Source organism: Scaptodrosophila lebanonensis, unplaced genomic scaffold, assembly GCF_003285725.1.
Source record: "Scaptodrosophila lebanonensis strain 11010-0011.00,11010-0021.00 unplaced genomic scaffold, SlebRS2 tig00000024-arrow-pilon, whole genome shotgun sequence".
Taxonomy (NCBI): Eukaryota; Metazoa; Arthropoda; class Insecta; order Diptera; family Drosophilidae; genus Scaptodrosophila; species Scaptodrosophila lebanonensis.
The window spans coordinates 7,534-19,027 of NW_022060538.1; positions in this window are offsets into that span (position 1 = coordinate 7,534).

Here is an 11,494-nt window from a genome sequence, read left to right on the forward strand (position 1 = left end):
ACAAGGAGAAAATGGCGGTAGAAGACTTCGTTTTCCAGGTAGAGTTCCTTCAGAGGCAGTGTCGCTGCGCATGGTCCGAAGTATTAAACAGTTTCCATCTGTTAGTAACTGGGCACGCTAGCGAGTGGTACTGGCAGTACGTCAGGGACCACCGTGCAGACAGCTGGCCAGAACTAAAACGAAGCATGCTGTCCCGGTTTAAAGGCGCCGCCGACGAATTCGAGCGCATGCGTCAATTGCGCGAAAGACGGCAGAAGGCAAGCGAAAGCGTTGAGGGGTACTTCCATGCCATGAGGAAGCTGGCGTCGCGTCTCCAAACAGCACCATGTGAAAATGAGATGATGAAATACATCAAAAAGGGGTTGAAAACCGAGTTATCTCGGTATGTGTGTGCGATGCGCGTGTACACAGTAGACCACTTACGAGACGAATGCGTAGAGGTGGAAGCCATGGTCCAGCGGCGAGAAGGCTTATTCCCAACACGCAGCGGCACACGTTTTAGTGGCGGAAACCGTCCACCGGTAGTGGAGGAGTTGGTCGACGACACTAACGGCGAGGAGTCGGCGGATTTCGGCATATTTGAAGACGCGCGTTTGGCAAGGCGTCCGCAACAGGCGTTAGTTTGCTGGAACTGCAGACAAGCCGGCCATAGTTTCCGCGACTGCATGTCACCGGAAAGGCGCATCTTCTGTTATAGGTGTGGCAGGCCCGGCACCTATAGTCCAACATGCCCCGATTGCACGGGAAACGGCCGTCGGAGTGCGGAGCAAGTGTGCGAATCGCGCTCGACACAGGTGCCCACCAGGATGACAGCGGAGCGGTCCTGAAAGAAGAATTTAATAAGAAAAATACCCAATATAGTAATAAGTTGAAATTTTTACCGCCATGTGCTACGCGGTTTGCTGGATACCGGGGCCTCGGTAAGCGTGCTAGGCAAGGGCAGTCTTGAACTGCTGAAAGAGATTGGCATGGTGCCCAGAAATTACATTTCGATAATTAAAACAGCAGGCGGTGAAGACAGAGCCGTAATTGGGCGAGTGCGTTTACCAGTGGTGTATCGAGAGGAGGCCAAAGAAGTGGAATTTTACGTATGCCCATCACTTGAACAGAACGCGTATTTCGGCATCGACTTTTGGCGGCTGTTTAATTTGGCACCACTGTTAATTCCTCCGGAAAAGCCAGCCGTTAAAAGACTTGTCCTCGATGAATTGCTAGCTGAGTGGCGCATTATGCGGACCAGGATGAAGTAAGGCCGGAACCAGATATGTGGGAATTGAATGAACAACAAAAGCTGAAATTGGAACAAGTAAAAAAATAATTTTTAACTTTCGAAGAAGCGGGATTAGGCAAGACTACTTTGGAGACTCACCGTATTGAATTGGTCAGCGGAGCAGAGCCAGTGAAAGACAGGCACTACCCTCTATCACTCGCTATGCAGAAGATTGTGTGGGATGAGGTGGACAGCATGCTGGCGCTTGGCATCGTTGAGGTAAGCGATAGTCCGTGGAGTAACCGCACCACCATAGCGCGACGGTCGGGCAAGAACCGCTTTTGCCTCGACGCTCGCAAGTTGAACAAGCTGACAGTCAAAGATGCCTATCCGATACCATGCGTGGTGGGAATCCTATCTGGAATCGATCAGACATATTATATTTCCAGTGTAGACCTGAAATTTGCGTTTTGGCAAGTGGAGTTGGAGGAGTCCAGTAGAAGATGCACCGCGTTTACGGTACCAGGGCGACCGTTGTACCAATTCCGCATGATGCCATTTGGATTGTGTAACGCCGCTCAAAGATTGTGCCGGCTGATGGACAAGGTCATACCAAATGAGCTGAGGTCCAACATGAAAGTATATCTGGACGATTTGGTAGTCTTCGCGGCGGATTTTGATACACACTTGGAGTACCTGCAGAGAGTCGCTGAATGCCTCAAAAAGGCAAATCTGACGATAGGGTTACAAAAGTCAAAGTTCTGCTTTAAGACATTGAAATACCTGGGATTTATCGTGGGCGGCGGCGTACTTCGAACAGATCCAGAACGGGTGGGAGCGATACAGCGCATACAAGTACCAAGGTCCATAAAGGAGGTTCGAGCTTTCCTAGGAACCGCCGGGTGGTACAGGCGATTTATAAAAGATTTTGCCACCGTAGCGGCTCCGCTCACTGAGGCTTTGAAAAAGCGATCGGGAGGCCGGTTCTCACTCGGTGGCGAAGCTATTGCAGCATTTGAGGCGTTGAAGAAGGCGCTCTCACCTGCGCCAGTGCTGGTACACGCAGATTTTTCACGTCCATTTTTTGTACAATGTGACGCATCCCATATTGGCGTCGAAGCCGTATTATTCCAGGTGGATTTGCAAGGAAACGAGAGGCTCATTGCGTTCTTTTCTGCCAAGATGAACAAGCACCAGGTGAACTACTCGGTGACCGAGAAGGAGTTCTTGGCGGCGATATTGACGATACAAAAATTCCGGCCATACATCGAAATGATGCCATTCACGGTTATAACCGATCATGCCAGTTTGAAATGGCTGATGTCCATGAAGGATTTGTCCGGGCGATTGGCACGTTGGTCGTTGCTGCTGCAAGGCTTCGACTTTGAAATCACGCATCGGAAGGGCTCCAACAACATCGTGGCGGATATGCTGTCCAGGAGCACCGAAGCCGAAGTTTTAGAGGAGTTGGATTTCCTTCCAGGAGACCTGTAAAAAAAACAAATTACCTGACTTGAAAATTGAGAACGGAGTGATCTACAAAAAGACATCCTTCAATCGGCTAGAAGATCAGCTCGAAGGCAGTGCGTGGAAACTATGGGTCCCGCGTGCGCTGACCGGCATGCTTATAGTAAAGGCCCATACCGAGGCGTCAACGCATGGAGGAGTATTGAAGACGTTGTCCTGGCTACGGCGGCAGTTTTATTGGCCCGGAATGGTCTGCAAGGAGACGAAAGCCACCAATCACGGGATGCAGGTGGGAATCGGTGCCGAAGTCGTCACGGAGAGGCCGTTCCAGAAGTTATATATAGACTTCCTGGGCAAATATCCGCGATCAAGGAAGGGGCACGCATTTATCTTCATAGTGGTAGACCACTTCGCCAAATTCACGTTTCTCAAGGCCATGCGAGAGGCAACTGCACGGAGCGTCGTCGACTTCTCCGTGAACGAAGTTTTCCATACGATCGGCGTTCCGGAAGTCATACACTCCGACAATGGTAGGCAATTCACATCCAAGCAGTTCGCAGACATGATGGAGGGCTACGGTGTCAAACATCTGCGGACACCGGTGTATTCGCCGCAAAGCAACGCGTCCGAGAGGGTGAACCGGACGATACTGGCCGCGATACGTGCGTATCTGGAGCAGGATCACCGCGAGTGGGACCTCCACCTTCCGGAAATTGAGGTGGCCATCAGAAACAGCGTGCATTCTGCGACTGGAGTAACGCCGTTTTTTGCACTATTCGGCCGACACATGATGTTGCACGGTGCGCAGTATCGATTGGCGAGGAAATTAAGATCCTTAGACGAGCACGAATTCGCAGCGTTGAGTACAGCATACAGGCAATCCCTGGTGCAACAGAAAGTTCAGGCACAATTACATGCGGCGTATGTGCGCAGTAGCGTTCGCTATAACCGGCGTGCGCGGCGGCTAAGACTAGCGCCCGGTCAGGAGGTATACCGGCGGAACTTCGTGCTGAGCGACTTCAGCCGCGCGTTCAATGCGAAATTCGCGCGGAAATTTTTAAAAGCTCGCGTGAGGAAATTCATCGGCACCAACGCATACGAGTTGGAAGATTTACAAGGAAACCCGCTGGGGGTATTCCACGCAAAGGACATCCGAGTGTGACGCCTGTCATAAAGCAGTATGGATGAGTATAAGGAGGAGAATGCAGCCAGAGCTACTCACCAGAAGATCAAGAGTGGGTGTGGCCTACGTTGGACGCCGCGGAAGTAGTCATCCGAGGCAACGCCGGAATCGAAGCGGAAGACACCGACAATACCAGCCGTTTGATGCGCGCAAACATCACTTCATGGCGCGAGCGTCCGCCCACTTGAATATTTGCGGTGATGTTGCATCGGGCTGGGCACAAAAAAGACTGAGTGGCAGCGCTAAAGGAGGCGCCGAAATTTAAATTTGGTAAATTTAAAGTTGGTACTGCGCCATTTAGCGATACCAAACAAGGCACCGGGGTGGCAACTGCAGTCGCACAGGCGCAGGGTTGTGTCCCGATGGCACCCCAAAGTGGGGAAACGTCAAGGCCGTGATGAACGGATGCGCAAGGACATAGAAATCCGCAGCGAGATGACATCCGGCCTATAAAAGGCAAGCCGCAACACGCCATTCCTGTTTTGGGGCGACCTTTTGGACCCACGAGGCGTCGACCTGTTTTCGTTGGAGTGAGCGGAGACCTGGAATTGCAAAAGAAAAGCGGGTTACAAGCAGTTCGAAGGTAAGCAAACAGGGGCAGAAATACAAGGCAGAGCCGTTGCCCATGTATACGTACCCATATATATATATATATCCACTTGAATGTGCCGACCCATGCTTAAATGCCTTTTGTTCCTCGGCACATAGATTTTCCGGTATATCGCCAAGTTTCGGAAAGCGGTGGAACCGTGCACAACAGCTGCAGCGGTCATCAGAAGCAGCAACAACAGTGGCAGCCGTAGCAAAGGCGACCACTCCAAAAGAGCAGCAGCGCCAGCTCGACTTCAGCGGCACCGCCATCATTGGCTGCAGCGGCACCACCATCAGCGGCCTTCACAAGCAGCAGCATACGCGGCATCGCGACGGCAGCAGCGTAATTTTGGCGCACCAGTAGCAGCCAGCAGTAGCAGCCAATTCCACAACGGCAGCGACACCGCCATCCACAACGCAACAGCAGACACGTCAGTCTGCGCCATCAGCAGCGGAGGATAGAAAGGCCGGTGAGTCCGTTCCTTGGCCACGCGCCGTGCCTGTTGTTTGCGGTTGAGCAGCAACAACCAGGCAGAGATCTCATGCGCCGTTTGTCCTATAATGTTGATGTGAGCTGTACCTGCCGGGTCCCACACGCCGCCCCAAAAAATAAAAATATATATATTAACAAGCCGAAAGCGAGGCAGAAAGCGGCACCAAGACAGAGCTTGGCGCTCTATTTAATTAATAAAAAATTCATACTCACAGTAGGGGCGGGAGACTCACCTTTGCCATGGAATAGCCCAAGCACGGCCCAATGCTAGGGTATCCAATAAAAATGTTGCCTTTGGATACAGGCAGGGAGGGTACGCCTGGGATATTTCCAGCTGCATCCCATACAGTTGTCCGATGCCACCAATTCCTGTCCGTCCGTACATACAGATGTAGTTCCTTTTGTTTTTTTTTTTGAGTCCGTATCCGTGTAGATCCGTTTCTTTTTTGTTACATTAGTATTTCTTTGGTGTCAAGTTAGTTATTTTTGGTTTGTTTACATTTTGAATTTTGTTTTGTTATTGCGCGTCGAATTTATTGTAAGTGATGGCATTTTGGTTAAAATCGATGGAGGAACCGTGTTATCGGTTATTGTGCGACTCACGCGGGCATAGGGTTGGAACCACACACCCAAGGAGAATTCCGATGAGCCAGCCGGCGTTGCCCAAGGGAAAAGCGTAGTCGTAACAAATATTCTGCTTATTGCATTCAAACTTCAATATTTTGATGGTATCGGTGGCTTCAACTATCAAAAGTTTTACTCTAGCAAATTGAGATGAGAATTGTCAGTGCTTTTTGACCGTGACCGTATTGACTCAATATGGCACGAAAAGACTCAAATGTGAATTTAAAATTAGGATATACGCTTATAATTATTCCACTTTTTTGCACATAGTCTATCTTAAAACGTTGCGTTATCTCTATATATAAAACAGTTTGTCCTGACTAATTGGTGATCAACGCACAGCCCAAACGGTAGAAGATGAAATTTGGACTCAAGTATCCTTTCATAGTATCCATCATAGTGTAGGAGCACACTAAGAAAGGCTTTTGGAAAATTCTAGCCCCAAAGGGGGGAAAACGAGCTTTAAAAAATATTGGTTATAGTGGTCATGTTCGTTTAACGAATTAGTTTGGCAAGAACAAAAATGTAACGGACTACTGAACAATTTTTTGTCAAGAACAGAAAATGTTCATTTAAATACCTTAAATGCCTTCCTACTGGTAACTTATAAGGTGAAAACATATGGGTAGGTTATGCACACACAAAATAAATACAATTGGAAACATTATATTGAGCCGGGTTAAGACGGGCAATACCTGCTAGTATATATATATATATTAAGTGCTTTGCGTAACTGATGAGAAAAGTGTGACCACTATTAATTCGTACGCTTCGTAAAATATTTAATATTTGATAAAAAATACAAATTTTCTTTAATATTAATATTGGATAACATCGCCTTTGGCCTCTACAACACATTTACAACGCTTTGGCATCGAATTTAGTAATTTGTGGCATTGTTCTCTTGAAATCGAGCTCCACATCTCTTGCAGTTTCGATTTTAAATCTGAAAGGGTTTTTAAGGCTCATTTTTCAGGTTTATTTTCATTATTCCCCATATATTTTCGGTTGGGCTTAGATCTGGTTGATTGATGGCCAATCTAGGACCTGAATTTCATTATACTGCAGCCAATTTCTCGTTCGTTTGGCAGAGTGAGATGACGCTTTATTATTTTCAATATTTCCGTTTTTTTTTCTGAAAATTTTTTATAATTCCTTGAACCGACGACTAGCCCGATTTAATTGATTGGCTATTTCACCTAAAGTATTCCCAGACTTAAAATACTCGATGACTAAACTTCGTATTACTGTGCATATTGGCTTACCACGTGCCATCGTTACAAAATTGTTATTAACTTTAAGTAAGTACACATTTTTTACATTCTGCATTATGTTACCATTTCTACATTATGACTAGATAGTGATTATGTGACACTGTTTGCTTTTGTTTTGATGTACTTTCAATTCTAAGCTAAGCATGTTCAGCGTACGAACTAATAGTGGTCACACTTTGCTCATCAGTTACGCAAAGCACTTAACTAAATAAATGTTATTGTTGTTATTGTTGGAAGTACAACAAAAGTTTTTTTTTCCAAAGTTAAGAGAATAAAATGATCTCTCAGAAAAAAATATGTGTTATCTTCATTAGTATTGAAAATATCGTCTATGGAACATTGCATACGGGTAAAAAAATATGCCGAATTAATAGTGGTCGGTGCTCGTATATTATTAAAAATGAAATGGATATGATGCCACCTGACAAAATTGTTATCAGAGCAGATAAGACTCCTGTGGGCCAACACATCATATGATGCACTGCAGTATCCTATTTAAGTGTTTTAAAATTTTTTTCGACATAATGTAATTGTTATCATTTGCTTAGCTTTGCACAGCAAGCTGCTCAGCTTTACGTTCCATTTGTTGCCTGTTCAGTTCGTTTTCGTTATCGTATCTGGTACGGAGAAGCCTGGCTTTCCGTCAATATCGTATTCGGTGCTAGTTACCTACATGCAAATAAACATTGTGAACCCTTTTTAAATTGAATATTTTCGCAATTATCTCGCTAATACTTTGCATATTTTTGAATCATAAAACAGCTTATGATTATACATTTTGGTGACCCCGACGTGATTAATAATTCCACAAATCGTTAATCGGTTAATCGTGTTAAAAAACATTAATTTACATAATCGTGTTTATGTACACATAAGACATTCAAGTACATAAGTCGGAGAGTTCAAAGTTCATGAGTGCCTACTGCACCTCAAATAAGCAGCCATGTGCATCTATGTTTTCGAGGGCAACGAATATCAGCAGTTAGAACAGGTATTCGCGCGCGTCATCTACTCTCGCTCTTCCGGGCTTTCGTTTTCTCTCGTGTTCGTAATGTCTCAAATGACGATTGCGCAAGGCGCAATCATGATATGCGTGGGCGCTTTCAATCCAAAATACAATAAATGAATGTGAAATTGACAATATTTCAGAAACTGAGCTGGAAAACGTGTGGAAATGCTGTAAAATATTCAGACCTCCTTTAATAATAATGACGGTGCTTGACAAATTAGAGGAGCTGGACTTTCTTTGAAGGCCGCATGCTACATTCCATCCAACGGATGCAATTTAGCGCGCCGCCGTGCTCGACGCTTCGGCAAGATGAGCAGTCCACTATAGTGATAAACCGGTCTCATTTGCCTGAGCTTAAGTTGCCTACTTTCAGAGGTGGATATACGGAGTATGCAGATTTTGCTTCGATGTTCCCATCAGTGATCGCGAAGGATCCCGATCTCACCGATGTATAAAGGTTACAGCTTTTGCGGTCAAGCTCAAGAGGATCTGCGTTGGATACGATTCGTGCGCTTAAGATAAGTGGTGCAAATTATGCAGTGGCGTATGAGCTACTTTACAGGCGATTTAACAATAAGAGTCTTATTTTCCAGGCACACATCATTGACAATTACAAGCAAGCTGCGAGAGTTGTCCGACAAAGTTAACGCAAATATGCGTGCATTTTTGAGCTTGGGCAATATGCAAGATGTAGCTGGCAGCATCGTCGCTCATACAATTCTGGGCAAAGTGGATGCTGCGACACAGGCAAAGTGGGAGGAAGTTGCGCCATTAAACGTCATACCATCATGGGAGCAATTTGCAACGTTCTTGGATAGCCGATGCCAAAAATTGGAAAATATCGAGCATGCAATGGCATCATATTAAAGGAAGCAAAACGCCTCTCTCTGTCCATAAACTGCCTTAGAAAAGGCCACAGAATGAACTTGTGTAGAACTTGTGGTGGTCCCGCTGGGACTTGGGTACCCTGCCGTGCACTGCTCGATTCCGGATCACAGTTGCACATTATAACTTCACGATTCGCTCACCAGCTCCAGCTTCGATAGACCAAGTCGTCAGCCTCCGTGTCTGGTCATGATGATGTCAGTTTCAAATCTGATGGATGCACTGTTCACTTATGCTTGCAATCATTGGTCACTGACTATTCCGCAAATATCAATGCTTTGGTCGCTCCTTCTATTACTGATAACCAACCAAATTTCACGATTGACATATCTCTACAGGATTGCAATACACGAATTGAACAGATGGTTCGTTCTTTTTGCAAACTCGAAAGTGGTGTCGATGAGGCTATAAAATTTACCAAGGAAGCTAAAGCTTATTACAGGCGCCTGCGTACTGGCGAGTATTCCGACCGACTGCCTGTAAAGCTCAGCCAGATCTGCTTGGCGATTCCTATACGCAAGCCTATCGTCGATTTATAAACTTAGAATGAAAGTTAGAACGCATTCCACTTCTCAAAACACATTACTCTGCATTTATTAAGGAGTATTTAGATTTGGGTCAAATGTAGCTTGTACCAGCTTCGCTAAACTTGTGCAAGTATTTCCTACCGCATCATTGCGTTCTGAAGGAAGACAGCCCAACGACAAAGTTGAGAGTCGTGTTTGATGGATCCGCATCCACATCCTCTGGTGATTCTTTAAACGACATACTGATGGCTGGTCCTTCCACTCAGTCAAAGCTCGCAAACACGCTTGTTCGATTTCGTACATTTCCTATCGCTTTAACAGGAGACATCTGTAAGATGTACCGCTGCGTGCGAGTATCAAGCGTGACTCGCCTCAAGAGGATATTCAGGATTTCCGACTTGATACCGTAACTTACGGTACAAAGCCTGTGTCGTTTCTCTCCGTTCGCACTATGCATCAGCTGGCTGATGATGATCATGAGGTATTTCCTATTGGCTCAGATATCTTGCGTCGTGGTTTCTTTGTAGATGATTTAATCACTGGTGGTGCTTCAACAAACGAAGTCATATAAATTATGAGACAAACCACAGGGCTGCTTGCCAAGGCTAATTTCAAGCTAAGGAAGTGGTGCTCCAGCAACACTGATGTTCCTAAACAAGTTCCGGAAGAGGACAAGGAAACTCTAGTCCAGTTTGATGGTGGCAGTGACATCACAAAAACTCTAGGACTGTCGGGGGATCCTGCAACGGATTTCTTCATGTTCACCTTTTTACCAACACTGACATCTGGTCGAATTTGCAAGCTCGCAGTGCTGTCGACTATTGCCAGATTCTATAATACGCTTGGTCTTATTGGACAAGTAATAGCAAAGGCTAAAATATTCCTGCATGCGCTTTGGAGAGAAAAGCTCGATTGGGATGAAAGCCTTTCAGCATCATTGACTACATCTTGGCATAATCTTATTGCAGATTTTGAGCGCACAAAGGCGCTGAAATTTCAGAGGCTTGCACTTTCTCCCGGTGGTTCCATTAAAGTGCATGGTTTTAGTTCTGCCAGAATAGAAGCCCATGGAGCTTGTGTCTACATCATTACGACAGCGCAAGGCGGGTTTCAAATTTTCGTTTCAAATCGCATCAGAACTATTTAAGATTTGACCGCTGGCATGGAATGTCGATATATTCCAACCATCTTGAATCCAGCGGAAAGCTTTGACAGCTCTGGATTGATGCGCGTTGGTGGCCGCCTAAGTAACTCTTCGCTCAACTTCGATTCCCAACATCCAATTATACTTTCAAGGCGGCATCCTTCAATTCGGTTGCAGTATTGGCCAATTGGAGGTCGAAAAATAGTGTGCAACGTTGTCAGCAAATGCACTATTTGTTTCCGAATCAAGACTCGTCTTGTAGAGCATGTTATAGCTGACCTGCCAAAGGATCGAGTTGATTCTTCGCACACTTTCATGGTCACTGATATGGATTTTTGTGGGCCGTTTTACTATAAAAGTGAGGTCCGCAATAAGGCACCAATAAAATGCTATATTTGCATTTTCATTTGCTTCGTCACTAAAGCTGTACATTTGGAGTTGATGAAAGATTTAACAACCGGAGCTTTCCTAAATGCATTAAAACGGTTTATTTTGACACGCTGTCGTCCTACGAAGATCTGGTCTGACAGCGGTACAAACTTCGTTGGAGCACGGAACGAGATGGCCGAGCTGAAGCGTCTTTTTGCATCCAGCGTGCACGTGCGTGCTGTGCAAGAATTTTGCCTTGCTGACGACATTGATTGGCGTTTATTTTAATAACCACCAAACACATCCATCCACGCTATCTGGACAGCACCAACAGTAACCCCCCCCCCCCCCCCCCCCCCCCCCCCCCCAAGACGCCTCTCCCCGGTGGCGACAGGTGGCAGCCTCACCACTGGGATAAGTCGCATCTGGCCCATCACCAGTTCGATTGACAATTCACTGATTACCGAAACTGATACAAGAGAAATAAAATCCAAACGGCTCCACTTCGATGACGACCATAAAAACGGACAAGAATCGGACAATGGAACGTGACAACGCTAAAGGAATCATCCAGGCTAGCACAATTTGAAGGAGAAATGGACGACGGACCACCCTTCAGGAATTAATCCCATAACAACATCACATGGGACACAGCTAGACAGACGGCCAGAAATAGAGTTCAATGGAAAAACGCTTGTAGAAGCCCTAAGCTCCCAAA